Raw genomic sequence first — 20,471 nt, forward strand, 5'->3', positions numbered from 1 at the left:
TCCTTCAGATGAGGCATTAAACTGAGGCAACATCTGCCTGAGTTGGTGGTAGGTCATCTGGATGTAAAAGACCCCACAAAGCCTATTGAAAAAAGAGTAGGGGTAGTTCCCCAGTGCACTGGCCAAATTTTCCCAACAGTAGTATAAATAGCACCTCAAGTCTTCACTGAAGAAAAACTGTTAGCCTGGTGAGAATAACATTCTACAAAGGATGGATAAATAAATAAATTAAATTAAATTCTATTCCCCAAATTTCCTTAGACAGGAGTTGTTTACTGGGCCTGTCTCACAGTTTAACTGTGGGTATTGATCCTTCTTGTAAGGTGATTTTTGGTAACAAGAAAGAAAGCTATCTACTGTCCTGAAGAGATTTAAGATTCTGAATATGGACTGGAAGATGAAGGGACAGCTACAGGGTTTTCTCCAAGGATTTCTAATTCAGACTCAGGTCAGTTTCTGATTCTCTCTCTGGGGTTTTCTATTTCGCTGAGACTATTTCCAGAATGTGCCATTATTTCCAGAAAGAGAAAGCTGAGGTTTCTCAGTCTCTCAGAAAATACTATGAGTTGTTACAGAAGGAATTTCCAGAACCTTCACCTATTCCTCCAGTTCAGTCAGCCTTGGAGGATGTGTGCGCACTGGTTCATAGGTTCATAGGTAGGTACTAGGCTATCAGCCCAAGGGCCTATGTAAGCCTAGCCAACAAGGTTCCCTGGCTTACGCCACCCAAGAAAGTTAATTTCCTGTGCCACTGTTGAGCAGAGACAGAGAAGTGATCCCCGGGGTGTATTTCCTATTTCCCATCCACTCATCAAGATTTTTCTTGAAGAATACTAATGAAGAACTTTGCTTGACATATATGGGTAGCCTGTTCCAGAGTATGGGAAGTCTCTGGGTCAGGAATCTATCCCTCCATCATGTCCTGTTTATTGTGGTAACAAGGTTTAGGTCCCTAGAGTGTGTAGCTCGGAGGGATTGGAATTTCTTTAGGTGCAGCATGTCCAACAGCTCTGGGTTTGACATAGCTTTATATGTTAGGCAGAGATCACCTCAGAGCAGGCGATATGCTACGGAGTAAAGCTGGAGTTTTTTGAGATGGTCAGTGTAGGGCATTTGTTTGAGGCCAGTAATCCTCTTTGTGAGGTACTTCTGTGGCCTTACCAGCTGCTGCAGATGTCTTGTGAGGTACATTCCAAAAGGGGCATTGTACTCTATAATGGGTCTAATGAGTGTTGAGTAGAGAGGAACAATGACCTCTTTTTTCCTGGATGAGAACCCTTTTATGATGAGGTGTGCCATGTAGAAGGACTTCCTGACTACTGTGGCGATGTGACTATCAAAGGAGAGACTACTGTCCACCTGGGTCCCAAGGTCTCTTATCACACATTCAGTGTTAAGTAGATTGCTGCCTATGTGGTAGTTCATGGTACAGAGTTTTTGCCAAAGGGGATGACACTGCATTTTTGGCATTGAGCTTGAGGCCATGGCTCTAACACCAGGCATCTGTCTCAGCAAGGCCCTTCTGTAGGTTGTCCACATAATTTGGGGACTTGACTATGGCTCCTAGTTTGCAGTCATCTGCGAACTTCATTAGCCAGAGGCCTTCTGTGTTAACCTTTATGTCAGAGAAGTAGATACCAACCAGGAAAGGGCCCAGGACGGAACCCTGTGGTACTCCACTTGTCACTGCTTTGAGGTCAGATTTGGAGTCTGCAACTTTTACAGTGTGGATTCTGTCAGTGAGCCAGTTGGCAGCCCATCTTGTGACGTAGGGATTTACACCTACTTTAGTGAGTTTAGCTAAAATTCCAGAATGGGGGATGGTGTCGAAAGCCTTGGCGAGGTCAAGATAGGCTGTGTGAACCACCTTACACTCATCTATGGCTTTGGTGACTGCCTCAAAAAGTCAATCAGGTTCAGGAGGCATGATCTGCCTTTCACAAACCCGAACTGGGTGGGATCCAGAGTTTGGAGGTTACCAATGTCTTTGTTTATGAGTTCCATGATGATACATTCCATGACCTTGCAGACCAGGCTCATCAGGCTAATAGGTCGATAGTTCCCGGGATCAGTGGTGGCTCCCCCTTTGTGGAGTGGGATAATTGTTGCTGTGTGCTATTCAGTGGGCACAAAGCCTGATGCGTGGCTATTATTGAACAAGGTGCTTAAGTGGGGAGCCAGTTCTGAAGTTCGTGTAAAACGCAGCCTGGGATGTTGTCCGGTCCCATGGATGCTGTGTTTTTGGCTTTAGAGAGTGCAGCCTTTACCTGCGTAGTTGTGATTACAGGAACTCTGCATTCTTCCTGTAAAGATATGGGCCCTTTAGGGGGTGAGGGGGGGTAAAATTAGCACTGAACCTATCTGCCAGAATGTTGGCAATATCAGTTGGTTCTGTAATTTTCGTGCCGTTGTGCTATAACTCAGAGCAGACCTGGGTGTTGCCATTGAGATTCTTGACATAGCTATAGAATGCTTTGTGGTTGTCCCTAGAATTAGTGGCGATTTTGTTTTCGTAGCTAGCTTTGGAGGATCTTATAAGGGATCTCAGCTTCTTACTGAGGCTGACCAGGGAGCTCCTCCACTCATGGGATTTTACTCTCTTTTGCAACAGTTTCCTCCTTCTGTTGTACAGTTTGTTTATGGCAGGGGATCACCAGATTGGCTTCCTTTTTTTTGGAGGATAGCATCTTGGTTCTGTTTGGGATAGCATGATCCATGTACTTGTGTAAGTGCTTATGGAGTGCATTTGTGTAGGATTCAGCAGTTGCAACTGTATTGTCCATCTACATAGATGTCATGAAGTTCACCACGTCTGTCTTAAGAAGCATGAAGTTGGCTTTGGAGAAGTTTGTTACCATGGTTTCCTTAATAGGGGGTGGTGGTGGGATGTGGATATCAAGGGTGATTAACTTATGGTCGGATCGGACCAACGAGGATTTGACTTCAGGTGTGGAATATCGGTCACTCATGTTAGTAATGATTAGGTCTAGGAAATTGTTGTTCCTGGTGGGGGGTGTGGATAAGTTGATCCAGGGCATTGGAGTTTATGAATTCCAGAAAGCGTTGAGCTAAGGAACTGGTACACGAGTAGTTTTCCCAGTTAATGGTGGGGTAGTTGAAGTCGCCCATTATTAGGGTGTTTGGTTGAACACTAATATTTTCCAGTACATCAAGAAAAGAGGAGTGGAAATCCTGGGACATGGTGGGGGATCTGTAGCAAGCTATAATTTGGATTGCAGTTTTGCCCAGAGTTAGTTGCACTTGGATAACCTCGGATGCATTATGCTGAGCAACTAGCCTGGAGGTGTGGATATCCTTAATGAATATGGACACACCTCCGCCTATGGTGTTTCGGTCCCAAAAAGTGTGGTATGAGTTATAGCCTGGTAGTGCATGTTTGCTATCTGGAGCCTTGAACCAGGTCTCATTCACTGCACAGATATCGATGTTCTCCCATTTTAAGGAGTGCCTCGAGTGAGTGCATTTTGAGATTTAGACTTCTAGCATTGAGTAGCATTGCCCTCAGTTTTTCCTTGCCTGTTCCTGCTACGGTGGTGAATTTGTCATTTAAACCTTGCAGCAAGAGCCTTAGCCAGTATCCAGAATCCCAGCAGCAACAGGTGCAGGCCATCTGTGGCAAAGCATCGTGGTCTGTCGACCATGTCACCCAAGCAGACAGATACTGGATCCCCTTAGAATGACACCAGTCCTTGTACTGCGGTATCATTCTGGGTAATGGCAGAATGCTATTCAGGGCTAGGGTCATACCTGCCTGGGCTACAAAATCAGAGAGCTCTTCCATGTCTCTTTTCATGTAGTCCAGGGAGGTACATCTCAGGTCATTCACACCAACATGGACAATGACGGAACCATATTTGTACTTGTTGTGGAGTGACCTGAGTGCATGGGTTATGTGGAGGATCCTGGCACCCGACAGGCAGCTGACAGTAACCTTCTCCTTGTTTAGCCTGGTGAGTGGGACATCAGTGTGCCTGACTATAGAGTCACCTATGACTAGTGCGTTGGGTACGTTGTTTTGCCTTATTGGCTGTGGTTGAGTGGCACACTGAGTTTGTGGGTTATGTGTCATTTGGGTTGTGTTGGGGGATGGCGGTTACTTGCGTTTCTGCTGTAATTTTCACTTCCTGCAATTTTCCTGACAACCAGCTGCACTTAAAAAGCAGACAGAATGTATGAAGTTCCTCAGTCTTTTATGTTTTTATACACTCTTCCCAAACCTGACCCAACAACTATACTTTAAATGAATCCCTCCGCTGCTAAACATTTAGTTAATTATAATCCTACTCTTTATGGATGGGAAGAGTATCGACAAATAAAGAGAAAAGGTGTATGCTTCTGTAATCTTTTTTTTTTTCGGAATTTTGAACTGTTAGGATCATATGTTAAAATTTATTCTAATTGTGAAAGTATGAGAGATTTTTTGTATGCAGTTTCTTCTGCTTTAAATAACTAAGTTTCTTCAACTGCTCAAGTTACTACTCATTGTTTACAGTGTGTGTATTACTCAGTTGATGCTTCTCACAGGACTATGGCCATTGGTATTCTTTTGAGGAGGTTTGCCTGGCTGCGTTCTCAGAATCCCCCACATAATGTAAAAATGAGATTTTAAATTCTCCACTGGAAAGAGATTTAGTTTTTGGTTCCTATGCTTTAGAGGTGATAAAAGAGTGTGATGAAAGGGGTAGGTTGATACAGGAAATCTTTAAGATTTTTCAGCTCCCCCTTTCCAAATATTCTAAGGGATTCCCTAACCTTTCATCCAATTTTGGCAAAAATCAAAATAAACACTTTCAACAAAATGGAGGTAAACAGAAGTTTAAGAAGAAAGAGGAAGGGGGGTTCCAAAAAGATTTCAGAGAAACCCCCCAAACTAAGGATAGTCCAACAAATAATAATGACTATTCAAGGGACCTTGTATTCCCCCTCCCATCCTGGCAGGCCCCTCTCCCCTCCAGAAAGTCTGAATCTCCACTTTTCTCTTTGGCAGCAGATAACTGCAGACAATTTGGTTCTGAAAATCATTCATCAAGGTTACAGATGGCAGTGGAAGGAAATTCTTCCTCTGCATGGGTAATAAATCCTCTTATTTCCACCTGTCTTTCATCACATGCTGTCCCAGGGAGTAACAGAACTAGTTCCTCTTTTTCAGGTGGGTAAAGGCTTTTGTTCAAGGATGATTTCAGTGCCAAAGAAAATGCTTGGAGACCAGTTCTGGATCTTTTTTTTCCTAAACCTGTTTGAGCCAGTGTTGTCTACTTTTGTCAGATTCAATGTTTCGGTTGTCAGATCAGACTTTGCCACCTTACACCAGAACATTAGTGTGAGAACCCACCACTGGACCAGTAATCAAGGAGCCTCAATCCTCACCACTGGCAACAATGGGGGACGTAGGCTGAGAAGATGACAAGGTACACACAGTATTTCCAGATGCAGCTCTTTGCATCAAGTGCAATTTCCCTTAAGAGAACACAGAGACCATAGTCAGTCTGGGGATGGGTCTCCCTCTTTCTTCAGATCCCCAATAAGACTCCCCACTGGCATATAGAGTTGAGATCTCAGCTGAATGACCAAACCAAGACCTCCAGCATCCTGTCTGTCCAGCCAGTGCTTCATGTCCCTGCCTAAGTAGCTGACACACACACACTGAGGTTTGATTTACAAACACACCTTGGAAAGGCTGGCACAGGTTCACTAGCTATGTCCCCTTTTGCCCAGATTATGAGGTAGTTATCACTGCTACCAGCCCACTACTTATCATCTACTTTAAGGCCCTTAACAAAGGGTGTCCAATCTTACTGTGTAATGTTACTATTAATACAAACAGTAGTTTGACCAAGAGCAAGGTTATTAGGAGTGGCCTACACAGTGTCACCAAATTAAACTTTTACAGCTTATATAAGTGTGTTAGCTTATAGAATTTTTTTATTAGTGTGGTTATACAACTTTCACATAGGCATAACTGTATGTGTTTGATTTACAGTATTACCAACTTAGTGTAGAGTACTGTTCTTTGCTACTAGTTTGCCGCTGCAATGGATCACACGATCTTCAGAAGAAGCTCGGGCCAGTATCCTTTTTATTATATATTTGCATATTTAGACTTCTAATAACTATTAGGGATCTGATATTTAGTGAGGCTTCACATATTCCTTCCTTTTTAGTGGTTTAGAGTAGGTATCTAGCTGGTATTTTGCTTTTTAGTTCTGAGCGGTTTGCTCCTAGGCCTTTAGCCTTCTTGATTTACTCTACTTGACAGGGCTCTGTCAAATTTAATACCCTATCCCCTTATATTCTGTATTGAGCGTTTATTTTTCTTTATTGTATCCCTTTCTACAGTTATTGCAGTTCAGGGATCTGAACTTCTAAGCTGTTTTTGTGGTGTTATTTCGACTGATTGGACAATTTTTCATAATGTCAGAGAAGCAAAAATCTGGGTTTAAAAAGTGTGGCTGTGGACAAAAGATGTCCATCACAGATAATCATAGTTCTTGTGTTTATTGTTTGGGCCCACTACATTTACAGGAGGATTGATCTATCTGCCATTTCTTCAGTGGCAGGGTGTTATTAGAGAGGAGAAGGAAACTGATAGATAGAGGACTGTTGAAATCGGACTTCCAGAATAAGACTGACCAGATCTCCAAGTCCTCGAAGGGGTCGAAGTCATCTAAGGTGTCTTCAGAGCACAAGTTATTCGGCTCCAAGCACCTCTGGCAAGACTCGGTTGCTGGCTCCACAGCCTTCACAGCCGTGCACCAAGATCGTACCTTGGAGCCAAGTCATTGTGTTGGAACCAGTGTCAAGAGGTTTTGAAGTTTCCGATCCTTAAGTCAGTGGCTTCTTCGGCTCCTTTGACCCGTTCTTCCGGTGCCCTTTCTGACAGTGATGTGGACCAAGTGGTACAGAGACTTTTGGTGAACCCGGCCCTGGCCAAATTGCTTGCAGCTTTGACCCAGTTGGCTTCGAAGCCTACAACCCCTCCTTCCATGAGTTCTGCTCCTCCTCTGAGACCAGTTGAGCCTTTGGAGCCAGAAAGAGAAGATCCGATAGTGGTGGAACCCTCGGAGCCGAGGCCTGTTCCAGTGCTCTCGGCTCCTTCGACCTTGACTTCTTCAGTTCCGATCGAAGAGTCTCGGGGCCGACACTCTCTTGCTGGTTCCAAGGGGGGAGTTGAACTGACGCTTCGGTTCCGACTCTCCCTCTCGGGGCTTCGGTGCAGATGAGCTCGGTTCCGTTCCCTGGTTCGGAGCCCGTGGTCTCGGCCCCTGGGAGGCTGCCGTCTTCTTCGGAACTGGCAGACTCCTCGGGTCAGGAAACCGGTGCCTTCGATGCCATGAGGAAGGTCATGTCTGCTAACACCCTCACTTCTTTGGTTCCTTCCTCTTCCTCCCCTAAAGGGCCATGCTCTATCTCTACACCACAGGTTCCCACTAAGCATTGAGATCCAGAGCCTTAGGTAACCCCATTGGGTGACCCCTGCTTGACTGAGACTTCACCAGACGCCCCCACTGATGAAGTCCCCAGGAAAAGACTCTGGAAGAGGAGGCATTTAGATTCACCCAGGAATCCTTAACATCAGACACCGACTTGGAGGAATCAGAAGGGTCCCCACGGTCCTCCTCTGAGGATGTCTCTTTTGCAGACATCCTTGAAATACTAAGGCAGAGGGGTGACTGGCAGTCCCTTACCCCTACTGATGATGAGTCAGTGCTCCTGAAGGTATTTGGGTCTCAGCCCTCCACCTCCTGGGTTACTCTGCCTTTCGATGAATTAATGGACTTGATCGCTCAAAAGGTGTGGGAGTCTCCTGAATTCTATGGAACCGGTCCCTCGGAGGCCCAACAAATTTATCACCTGCCCTCAGGATAAGTCCTTTCTCACAAAAGAGGTTCCCGTTGATGCCATGGTGGTGGCGCCGGCCACCAAGAAAGAGATGTCAGACACCTCTTCCTCTGTCCATACTTTTAATAGAAATTCCGGGACGATGGACAGATATGGGAAATGCATCTTTAGTTCTGCGACATTTGCAATGAGATTGTTTAACTATTTAACCCATTTTACCTGTCTTTAACAAGATCTCTTAAAAGAACTTGGAGATACTCTACAGGGCAACACAGGTGATGCTGTCTCCCAAAAAGTGACGGCACAGCTTAACACCCTTAATTCCATTGTAAACTTGTCAATGAGGCTCATTTCTTATGCAGCCGAGGGATCAAGCCGGGCAGCGGGTTCAGCGATAGCTCTGCGGAGACAATTCTGGATGCACTTATGCTCCTTTGCGGAAGCCATTAAGTCTACCTATGTAAATACCCCATTTGATGGCTCTTACTTGTTTGGGCCCATAGTCAAGGAGACACTCACTAGGTGTAAGCAGGAAGGAAAGACTATCTGCCGTAGGAGTCCGTTTTTCCACCCCCACTAGACCATACCCCAAAGGGCAGAGAGGTGGAGAAATGTGATTCTGAAAGTCCCAAGGAGCTTTCCAGAACACACATAGTGAAACCCCCTCCAAGGGCAGAGGACGGGGGTATAATGGTAGACGCCACCCAGGAGGCAGAGGGGGACCGCAGAACCAGGGTGACAGGGAGCAGTTCCTTGGCAAACCCTATCAGCTCTCCTGAGAGGAGGCCCGACCATCCTACTATGGAGGCAGTCGGGGATCGCTTAGCTTTATACTCAGATGCCTGGCTAGGAATTACATCAGATTCCTGGGTAAAAAGCATAATCACCAGAGGCTACATCATTCCCTTTTCAGAATTCCCTTCCATTCAGACAAGAATCCCAGACGTTCCACCCAGTCTGCGGAGTCTAGCAGCCATAGAAATTCAGAGGCTGCTGGAAAAAAGAGTCATCCAGTCAGTCCCGGCGGACCAAATAGGATCCGGAACTTACTCCAGGTTCTTTTTAGTTCCAAAGAAAACAGGGGACTGGAGGCCCATCTTAGACCTCAGCAATCTCAACTCCTTTGTCAAAAAGGAAAGGTTCCAGATGGTCACGCTTCAGTCGATAATCCCGTTTCTCAAAATGGGCGAATGGATGTGCTCGATAGATCTCAAGGATGCATACCACCACATAAAAATGGTCAGGCCATCCAGAGATCACTTGCGTTTCTGGCTGGGGGTCAGTCACTACCAATTCCGAGCTCTGACCTTTGGTCTCACCACAGCCCCCAGAGTGTTCACCAAATGCATGGCAGTTGTCACGGCTCACCTGAGACGTTTAGGATTCCGGGTGTTTCCATATCTCGATGACTGGCTCCTCGCCACCACCACCAGACATCAACTGATTCATGCCAGAGATTACACTATCAGCCTGTGCTCCTAGCTGGGCATAACCTTAAATTTCGAAAAATCTGCTTTAGCCTGTAAGGTTTTCTTCCTAAAATAGTTTAATAGATTTCAAAGTACTTTAATTTGTGTAAGTACTAGCTTGTTAGTTTTTTTTTCTTTTGTGGGTTGCTCTGATGATTGAGAAGCCTACTTGATTCAAGAAAGTGTTCAGCCAGTAGACACCAAAATTCCTCCCCAAGATCCCCATTCCTTTTGTGTCTACTGTTTAGGTGCTTCGCATCTTCAAGACAGCTGCAGTATGCGTGCTGCCTTCAGATCCAGAGCCCTCCAAGGCAGGAAAGAAACGTTTATTTATTTATTTATTTTACATTTGTTAACCAGGAAATTCCAACTGGACCAGGTACATTTTCAGTGGAGGCCCGGGGAGAAAAGCTCCGGCATCAAGTTATACAAATATAGTACATCCAGCATAATACAGAAAACAGGTTACATCATGTATGCTAACCATAGTAATATAACAAGAAATTAATAAGACACTCCAGGTAAAAGAAGATATAGAACATAGGTAAAAAGACAATGTCAGTTATACATTGGTAAGAGAAGAAAATATATCAAGTAAGATTCTACAGTTAAAAGTACCTTTTCAGATGACCAAGCCTACAGGGGATCAGAGATCCAGCATGTGATCAGAGAGGAGTTTGGGGAGTTAATAGCAGTGTGGGTAGGGGTTATCTGATACAAGGGCATAACCAGGTACTAAGAAGATGCGATTTGAGGGAGTTTCTAAATATGGATGTGGAGTGGGCAGTGAACATAGACACCGGAAGAGAGTTCCAATTTCTGGCAACGGTGTGGGAGTAGACCGCTTTCCCTGCATTACTGTTAGCCTCGGTGACCCCTCAGACAGGGTCTACCATGTCCTCTGAAAGCAGACAACCATCTATATCTCCCTTTAGTGAAAAGAGAAAGGAGGAGGAGAAAGACAGATCTAAAGAAAAGCATGGAGAAAAATCAGCAGATGAGAACAGACAAGAAGAGAAAAAGGCAGAAACGTCTAGAAAAAGGTCCCTGAATCCATCTACTCTCCCGAGTCTGGCACCTAAGTTGTTGAGGCAGTCATATCCAGCTGCAACCTGGACTCCATCTCCCTCTCCAAAACCTACCTTTTTTCCAGGGCCTGTTAGCCCCAGGTTGTATCACCAGTAGTCCATCACAAGCTACCATCAAGACCAGTGTATGTAGCTTCTTTGACGTCTGATCTGTCCACCAGACGTCTTACAGATGTGGATGTCGACTGGATGATGGGAACATTTTTGAGGACACAGACTGAGCAGTGGGTGCCTCAACACCACCCCCAGGGGAGGGCTGGGAATGGGCCCTTTGACCCCATCTCACCTTGTTCTGACACCAAGTCCTTTCTCAGAGCCAAAGCTCATAGGTCTAAACCCTTCCGGCACAACTTTGCTGGACCTGATAACCCTGGAGACTTTGACTGACTTCTTTCCTTACTGTTTTGATGTCAATGCTTTCAAGTCAAGAAAAGTCCCAGAGTTAAAGCATTGGGTCAGAGCTATGACAGTAAAGTCAACTCCAAAGTTTTCAGAGCCATTCCTCCCTCTCGGTGCTTCATCACTAGACAGCTTAGCTTTGAGGTCCTCCGCAGAACCAACCTCGACTGGAGTCGAGAAACTTCCCAAATCAGCTGACAGAGGTAGTTTTTTCTCAACTTCAGTGGTTGAGTTGGCTACTGAAGCTGTGAAAAAGGCCTTGGTAGGGCCAAGGAGAGGTGCATGCACCAAGTATGGATCCATCTTGACTCCTGATGGATACTGTGCCTCATACTTCTCATTCGAGTTGACAGGGACAGACAGACCCAATTAGTTTTGAGGCAGCCTGGCGTTTGAGATATCTGATTCCAATGTGTTTCTTTCAGAGCCCTTGAGTCATGTTCCATGAAAGATGATGTGCAGATAGATACAAATAGCCTCTTCTCCTGACTGTCATTGAAGACATAGATTTAGATGAAGGAGGATTCCCAAGATTGCCCCTGCCCTGAGGATGTCACTTTTGAGGAATGCTAGAATTGATGAACCAGGTGGAGGGGAGGCTCCATCAAAGCTCTTTCCTCAAATGAGTTTGTGTGCCTTTAATCTTTTGTGTCTGGCCCATTGGTGTCCTGAGTCGTCCTACCTCCTAATGCCTTAATAGACCTTGTTGCTCAGAAGGCTTGAAAGGAACCTGATAGGGCAGAGACCATCACTTAAAAAAAAAAAAAAAAGACAGAATCTTGATAGCCCTAAAGGATAGGAAAGAATGGTCTAAAGGCCCTCCAGTCGATGACATGGTCATAGCGTCAGCCACAAAGAAGGAACTGTCTGAGGATATTTCCACTGTCCATCCCCCTAAAACAGAATCCAGTGCTTTGAACAAACTAGGGAAAAGGACTTATGCTTCGGTGACCTTCATACTTTGAGGGCTGAACTTCCTAGCACATTTGACATGTTTCTAAAGGAGCTTGTTCCAGGAGGTTTGCAAGTCCCTGTTGGGTAACTTATCATATGCTAACCAAAAACAGTCTACCCTGCAATCTACATCAAATGCAGCCACAAAAATCTTTTTCTAGGAATCAAAGAGAAGGTAGGAAAATGTGGTTCAAAATATCACAGGGGTTTCACCAAACACTCCTGGTGATAGACCTCCCTGTTGCAGAGATGATTCAAATGGATGCCACCTGAGAGGTAGAAGTGGACCACAGAAAGTACAGTTTTGTACCTACCATAAATGTAGATGTTCGAGTGTAAACACTGCTGCAGTCATTACACTTGGGTTATCCTGCTGTCAGGTGGTTCCCCAGTTGGCCTGAGTTCCAACGTCTTGGTCCAGCATCGGTTGCTGTCGCCTCCTCCCTGACGTCAGTGCGACAGGGGTATTTAAGATGCAGCTGACGCCATTTTCTTCAGTTTTTCTTGCCCCAGATGTCAGATGCCCCCAAATAGGTAGGTAATTCAATTTGCTAGTAAAATATACAAAAGAAAAGCAAACAACCATTTTTTGTTACCAGCAAATACCCCCCCTCCCCAATAGGAGATAAAGGGTAGATGAGCTAGGAAGTACCAGAAAGTAAGAGGGGAAGGAGGGAGGGTAACCTGGACTGCAGCAGTGTTTACACTCGAACATCTACATTTATGGTAGGTACAAAACTGTACTATGTTCATCGTGTTACACTGCTGCAGTCATTACACTTGGGTGGAATCCCAAAGCTGAGGTAGGGAGGCTGGATCTATAAGGCATTAGGAGTGGCTATAAGACCCTGCAGGACAGCAGTGGCAAAGCCAGCTCTGGACTTGGAGTATAAAGGCAAATGGTAATGTTTGGTGAAGGTATGCGCAGAACTCCATGTTGCTGCTTCCAAGATATCCTTGGTAGGTACTCCTCTGAGGTAGGCAGTTGAAGTGGCTTTTGCCCTGGTGGAGTGAGGTCTAATGCTGCTAGGTACAGGTTTCCCATGGTGGGTATAGCAGAAACGTTTACAGTGTCCTATCCATTTTGAAATAGTCTGCTTTGAAATGGCTTTTCCCTGTGCTCCTGCAGCGTATGCTACCAATAATTGCTCAGATTTTCTGAAAGCTTTGGTTTTGTCCAAGTAGAAGCGTAACTGCCTGTGAATGTCCAAAGAATGTAGTAGTCTTTCCCCTTTGTTCTGTGGTTTTGGATAGAAAGTTGGCAAGTGAATAGTTTGGTTTAGAGCCACACTTGATACCACCTTTGGCATAAAAGTAGGGTTAGTTCTTAAAGACACCCTGTCCTGGTGGAAGATGAGGAAAGGCTCCACTGCCATTAGTGCCTGTAATTCTGAAACTCTTCGTGCTGATGTTATTGCCAGTAGCAGAGCAGTTTTCCAAGATATGTATTTTAATTCTGCTGTGTTAGTTGGCTCAAAAGGAGGTAAAGTTAATTTTTCCAAAACAAAGTTGAGGTCCCACGCTGGTGTAGGTGCTCTATGGGACAGTCTTATGTTTTTAGTCCCTCTGAGGTACTGTTTGAGCAAAGGATTAGAAAAAAATTGGTGGATCCGTGTTGTAATGAGCAGAAATAGCTGAGGCGTGGATCTTGATGGATGAGAAGGAGAGGCCCTTGTCCAGCATCTCAGTTAAGTATTGAAGTATCTGAGGAATGTTTGGGACAAGAGGGTCAAGGCTGTGCGCTTGGTTCCAGGTGCAAAATCTCTTCCATTTTTCCGAGTAGGCTTTCCTGGTGCTAGGCCTTCTGGCCTCCAGAATGACATCCATAACAGCTTTGGAGAGAGGCATTGCTTGCCTGACTAAGGAATTTTACATGCAGCTAGATTTAAGGTCTTTAGCTGGCTGTGAAGTATCTGATTGTTGTGCTGTGTCAACAGCTGTGGGATTTGAGGCAAAATCCAGGGTGGTTCTTGTGCTAAGTTCTTTAAGATTGGGTACCAGTGCTGGCGTGGCCAGTCTGGTGCAATCAGGATCATTTTTAGCTCTTCCTGCCTGGCTTTTATGAGTACCTTTGGAAGGAGAGGTAAAGGAGGGAAAGCGTATACTTGTAGTTCTTTCCAGCTGAATGAGAGGGCATCCACTTTCCAGGCTTGTGGATGGTAGCTCCTTGTGCAGAATTTCTGTAATTGGCAGTTCATTGGGGATGCAAATAGATCTATGTCCGGGCTCCACCATTTTTGTGTTATCATTCTGAATACTTGTGGGTCCAATTTCCATTCGTGGGGGTCCATGATGTTTCTGCTTAGGTCGTCTGCCAGTGTATTTTTCTCTCCTGGCAGGAATTGTGCTTGCAGATGAACTTGGTAGTTTAGAACTGTGTTCCACAAGGTCATGGCTTGTCTGCAGAGGGGGTAGGAGTGTGTGCCCCCTTGCTTGTTTATGTACCACATAACTGTGGTGTTGTCTGTCTTTAGAAGTAATTGTCCTGGATGCAGCAGGTCCTTGAAAGCTATAATTGCATTTTGTACAGCTAGCATCTCTTTTTGATTGATGTGGAGATGTCTTTGCTCTGTGGGCCACTCGCCCTGGATACATTTTCCTGCCATGTGTGCTCCCCAGGCGTAATCCGATGCATCTGTTGTCAGTGTTTGCCTGGCTGTGGGTTGAGTGAAAGGTTGTCCCTTGTTGAGGTGACAAGCTTGAGCACACCATCGAAACTCCTGTTGAAGTCAAGGAATTAGTGGTATAACTGTTTCCAAACTTTGACAGTGTTGAGACCATACACTCTTTAGGTACCACTGAAGTTTCCTCATATGCAGTCTGGCATATGGAATTAGTAGTATGCAAGATGCCATGAAGCCCAAGGCCTGCAGAATTTTTCTTGCAGGGAGTTGGGTCTTTGTTGCCATTAAATGAAAATATTGAGTCAGTTGTCCTTGCTTGTCTGGCATGAGATAAGCCATCTGGGCTGTTGTGTTCAAGTTGGCACCCAGGAATATTATCTGTTGTGAGGACACTAGTTTTGATTTCTTTTCATTTACTGTGTACCCCAGGCAACTTAATAACTTTTTTACGTACGCCAGATGCTTTAGTAGAATGTCCTTGCTCTCTGCTTGAATTAGGCAGTTGTCCAGGTATGGGTAAATTTGAATTCCTTTTTGCCTGCAAAATGCAATTACTGGTGCCAGGCACTTTGTGAAGACCCTGCGCGCAGTAGATAAGCCAAAGGGCAGTGCAGAGAATTGATAGTGCATTGAACCAGCTAGAAATCTGAGGTATCTTCTGCAGTTTTGTCTGATAGGGCATGCAGGTATGCCTCTTTGAGGTCCAAAGTCATGAGCCAAGCTTTCTTGCCCAGCATGAGAAGAAGCTGCTGTAGTATCAACATTTTGAATTTTGAAACATCCAGGTAAGTGTTTAGAGAAGAAAGGTCCAGAATGGGTCTCCAGGCTTTGTCCTTTCTGGGAACCAGAAAGAGTCTTGAGTAAAATCCTTGTCCTTGCTCCTGTGGTGGCACCTTTTGAATAGCGCTCATGTCCATGAGTGCTGTAATTTGTTTTTGAGCCTCTGCCCATTGATTTGGTGGCAGATTTGGCATTCCTTTTAACCTTGGCAGACTGTGATAGTGGAACCTGTAACCTTGAGATACAATGTTGAGAACCCATTTATCTTGGGTGATGCAATGCCAATTGTGATAGAAAAGTGCCAGTTTTCCTCCTAAGGGGGCTGCCAAGAGACAGATGTTTGGCAGCTGCAGTAGAAAGTCATTGAGGCTGCCTTTTATAAGGTTGAGGCCTATCTTCCCCTTCTTTCTGGCCTGGTGTACCCCATTGTCGAGCCCTGTAAGGGCCTTGTGCCTGACCTCTACCTCTTGGGCATCTGTATCTGCCCCTTTGCGGTCTGTCTGTGACTGGAAAGGACCAATTCTTTGCCGGCCAATTTCTGCTAAAACGAGGAGGCTGAACCTGTAAGAAATCTTTCACCATTTGCATAGATTTTGCCTTATCCTCCATCTTCTTTAATACGTCCTCTGCCTTAACCCCAAACAGCACATCCTGCAGCAAGGGTGCATCCAATAATTTGACCTTAACATGATCTGGTAATGTATGATGTTAAGTTGTCTATCTCGCCTTCATTCTTGCTGGTTGGGTTCAGAGCCGATCCTCGGCTCTGACTCGGCCATCTTCAAAAGCTCGAGAGCTGCTTACTGGCTCGAGGCCCCCCTATATCCTATGATGCCTGGCGCTAGATACCCAGATCTCGTTTGCCACTTCTTCTGCGAGGTTGCTTTTTCTGGCTCAGGTCATATTTTTCTATTTTATTGTTAGCTTTGATAAAATTTTTTTGTATTATAATTATAGTAGTTATAGTTTTAGTTATAGTAGTTCTACTGGTCTAGTTAGCTATTTGTAGTTTAGTCTCCTTTCCCCTGGAAACTTGTTTTTTGTTAGAGAGTTTTCCCCTCTGCCCCTCCCCTTTGTTTCTTCAAGGTAGCCATTTTATTTAGAGGCTAATCCTTGTTCTTTAATATAGTAGTTTTCTTAGAAATTGTTATATATCAATAGCTTTAGTTACTATTTCTTAGATATATAGTGTGTGTGTGCTGTTAGGGTGTGGTAACTTGTGTTGAGTGCGTGTGTTTTTTACTAGTTACCTACTTCCCTTCTGTTACTTTTTCTCTGAGACTGATTTTCCTTTTTACAGGAATGTCTAAAGATACAAAAGTATCTGGATTCAAGAAGTGTGACTCATGCTGTCAGACGATGTCACTGACAGATGGTCACACTTCTTGTGTCTACTGTTTGGGCGCCCTACAACTGTAGGACTCTTGTTCGGTGTGCCATGCCTTTAGTCCAAGAGTCCTGCAGGAGCATAGGAATAAGCTAATCCTTAGGGGTTTGCTCAAACCTGAAGGTTCACTGGCTAAGGCCCAGCCAGTGAAACCCTCTAAGCCAACGTTCGGAGCCATCGTCGGGTGTGGTGTCTGCTTCAACTTCGGATCCAGCCGGAACCGAAGTACCTGTATCCCAGTTGGCCCTGACTCTGGTGTTGGAACCATCAGGGAGCCGAAAACGCTCTAGATCTCCATCCCTAGAGTCGATACGCTTGGCTCCGGGGTCGCCTTTGTTACAGTCGGAGCAAAGTCTCCGATCCCACTCTTCTCGGTCTTCTAGACTATCTGACCATGATTTGGAAAGAGTGGTGAGCAGGCTTCTAAAATCGCAGGCCCTGGCTAAAATGTTGTCCAGCCACCCTCATCAGGGTTCGGCTCCGCCTGTCGCTGCAGTAGTTCCTCCTTCGACTCATCTCTTGAGTTCGGAGCCGGAGCTTGCTGGGGCTCGGATCATGGAACCGTTGGTGCCGATACCTACCCTTTCGGTTCCGTCGTTGGCTCTGATCGCCTCCATGGTGCCGTCCTTGGAGGGATCTGGGCGCCGGGACTCCCTCCTTGGCACCGAGGGGGCGAGTGGCATCGGACCCTTGTCCGACCCCGTTCTCCTTCTTGGAGCTTCGGCGCAGGTGAGTTCGGCTCCTACATTGGCTTCGGAGCCGTCTCTCTTGGTGCCGGGAAGGATTCCGGTCTCTTCGGAGCCGGGGCCTTCTCCGACATTGGGAAGGGGCACCTTCGAGGTCATGAAGAGTGTGGTGGCCTCTGAGTCAGCCCCACGATCAGCCTCATCGCCCCCCCCCCATGGTGCCTGCGTCTGTCTCTGTCCCTCCTCCAGACCCCAAGCGTGGGGAACAAGCACTCCAGGGCACCACATTGGGTGTATCTTCCTCTTTCGAGGCCTCCCCTGATCATTCAGAGGAGCCCCCTCGAAAGAGGAAATGCAAGCGGAAGCATGTTGACTCCTCTGAGTCTGTCACTTCAGATACCGACTTAGAGGATTCGGAAGGGTCCCCGAGATCCCCCTCTGAGGACGTCTCTTTCTCAGACATCCTTGAGATACTTAGACAGAGGGGGAACTGGACTAACCTTAACCCTTCCAAGGATGAGTCGGTATTCCTGGATGCATTTGGTTCCCAACCCTCCACCTCCTGGGTGTCTCCGCCTTTCGATCCACTGATGTCTGTGGTGGCTTGGAAGGCATGGTCAGCCCCAGACACAGTGGAAACAACCCCCCCCGAAGACCCACAAAGTTTATTACTGCACCACAGGACAAGCAATTTCTGACATAGGGTGTTCCCGTTGATGCCATGGTGGTAGCAGCGGCCACAAAAAAGGAGTTGGCTGAACTTCTTCATCTGTCCATTCCCCTAATAAGGAATCTAGGACAATGGACAGATATGGGAAGCGGATGTTTTCCTCAGCGACCTTCTCCATGAGATCGCTGAACTACTTGTGCCACTTTACCCGCCTTCAAAGGGATCTCCTTAAAGAGCTAGGAAATACCCTTCAAGATCCATCAGCTGCAGGGGTCCAGGCTAAGGTTGCCTCCCAGCTGGCGACTCTTAATTTGGTAGTAAACTCCTCCATGCGGCTCATCTCTTATGCAGCTGATGGTGTGAGCAGGGCCGCAGGCACAGGCATGGCCTTGAGGAGGCATGCTTGGATGCGGTAATGTAACTTTGCGGAACCCTTCAGGGTGTCTTTCACCAACACCCCCTTTGATGGTTCTGCTCTTTTTGGACCATAGGTGAAGGATACCCTTACCAGGTGTGAGTAGGAAGGCAAGACTCTCTCTGCTGTGGGAGTCCGTTTTTCCACTCCTTCAAGACCATATCCCAAGGGTCAGAAGTGTGGGAAGATGTGGTTCCGGAAACCCCAGGGAGCCGTGCCTGACACACGTGTAGAGTTCCCCTCCAGGGGCAGAGGAGGGAACAATAGACGCCGCCCTCGGGGCAGAGGGGGTCTGCAAAATCAGGGCCAAAGAGAATCTTTCTCTGACAAGCCCTTCCAGCATCCCTGAGGTGCTGCCCGGCTGTCCACCTTCGGAGGCAGTTGGGGGAAGATTATCGCTGTACCCAAAAGCCTGGCAAAGTATAACACAAGACAAATGGGTACTGTCTATCATATCCGAAGGCTACAAAATCCCCTTCTTTCGCACTCCCTACATTCCCAACAAATCCCTTCCAGATGTTCCACCCAATCTAAGGGATCAGGCAGTTCAAGAAATATCAAAACTGCTAAGAAAAAGAGCCAACCAGCCAATCCCAGCAGACCAGCAAGGATCCGGAACTTACTCAAGGTTCTTTTTGGTACCAAAAAAGACAGGGGACTGGAGACCCATTCTGGATCTCAGCAGACTAAACAGGTCTGTTCAAAGAACGAAGTTCCGGATGGTCATGCTACAGTCCATTTTACCCTTTCTGGGTCAGGACAATTGGATGTGCTCCATAGATATTCAGGACGCATACTACCATATCAAAATGGACAGATGCTCCACAAGATTCCTTCGCTTCCGGCTGGGAGCCAGTCATTATCAGTTCAGAGCTCTGCCCTTTGGTCTCACCACAGCCCCCAGGGTGTTCACCAAATGTTTGGCAGTAGTTACCGCTCACCTGAGATGGCAAGGATTCCAGGTGTTTCCATATTTAGATGACTGGCTCCTTACTGCTACCACCAGACATCACTTGCTGCGAGCCAGAGATTACACCATACAAATTTGCTCCAAATTATGCATCACAATAAATTTCGAAAAGTCTGCATTGTCGTCTTGTCAGTCTATTACCTTTATAGGCGCAAACTTAAATACAAAGGACATGTCAGCAAGACTTCCATTAGACAGAGTGCTAGACATTTACCGACATGTGCAGGTCTTATTAGGATGCAAACAAATTCAGGCCAGATTCATCCTAAAAACCTTGGGTCTCATGGCAGCGGCTATCATACTAGTTCCCCTTGCTCGTTTTCATAAGAGGATTCTTCAGTGGATGCTGTTCACCCAATGGACTTTCCAGCAACTTCCAATGTCTCACAAGATAATGATCACACAGACATGCAAAAACCAACTTGCTTGGTGGATGGTTTCCCCATCCGTACCCCAGGACAGACCATTTGCTCTTCCTCCTCCAGTGGCTACGGTGACCATGGATGCCTCCCTGATCGGGTGGGGGGGAGGCATTTTCAGGGAAGAACAGTCCAAGGCACCTGGCAGCCTCATGAGTACCATCTCATATCAATGTCTTGGAGATGAGGGCCGTGCTTTTGGCGTTGCAAGCTCTTCACAAGTCTCTTCCCACCGGGACCATTGCAATTCAAACAGACAATATGTCGGTAGTGTGGTACATCAACAAGCAGGGAGGAACCAGGTCCTACCCCCTATGTCGAGAAGCACTCAGACTCTGGCAGTGGGTGATGTCTTCCCAACGGTTTCTGATAGCAGCGCACATCCCTGGGAAGTCCAACGTTATAGCGGACAGGCTGAGCAGAGCAATTCTCATGCCTCACGAGTGGTCTCTCAATCAGACAGTGGCGGACCAAATCTTCCGCAAATGGGGTCAGCCTTGCTGCGACCTTTTTAGCACCCCCTTCAACAGCAAGTGCAACAATTTCTTCTCTCTCCTCCCTCTTCCTGGACACTCCCCCAGAGACGCTGTAGTTCACAATTGGCCTCAGGGACTTCTTTATGCATTCCCTCCATTTCCCCTGATTCCCAAACTAATACAGAAAGCTACCACATTGGGATGCAAGATGATCCTCATTGCCCCTTACTGGCCTCGACAAATTTGATTCCCATTCCTGCATCATCACCTTCTG

The 20,471-nt window shown here is 46.3% G+C and overlaps 1 protein-coding gene across 1 annotated transcript in view; it reads right to left on the reverse strand.

Moving 5' to 3' along the window:
• Positions 1 to 20,471, reverse strand: part of LOC122787233 (cell wall protein DAN4-like) — a 1,236,685-nt gene that overhangs the window by 933,275 nt on the left and 282,939 nt on the right. The window lies entirely within an intron of this gene.

This window comes from Protopterus annectens, chromosome 13.part0 (genome assembly GCF_019279795.1).
Source record: "Protopterus annectens isolate FY-2018-M chromosome 13.part0, PAN1.0, whole genome shotgun sequence".
Classification (NCBI taxonomy): domain Eukaryota; kingdom Metazoa; phylum Chordata; order Ceratodontiformes; family Protopteridae; genus Protopterus; species Protopterus annectens.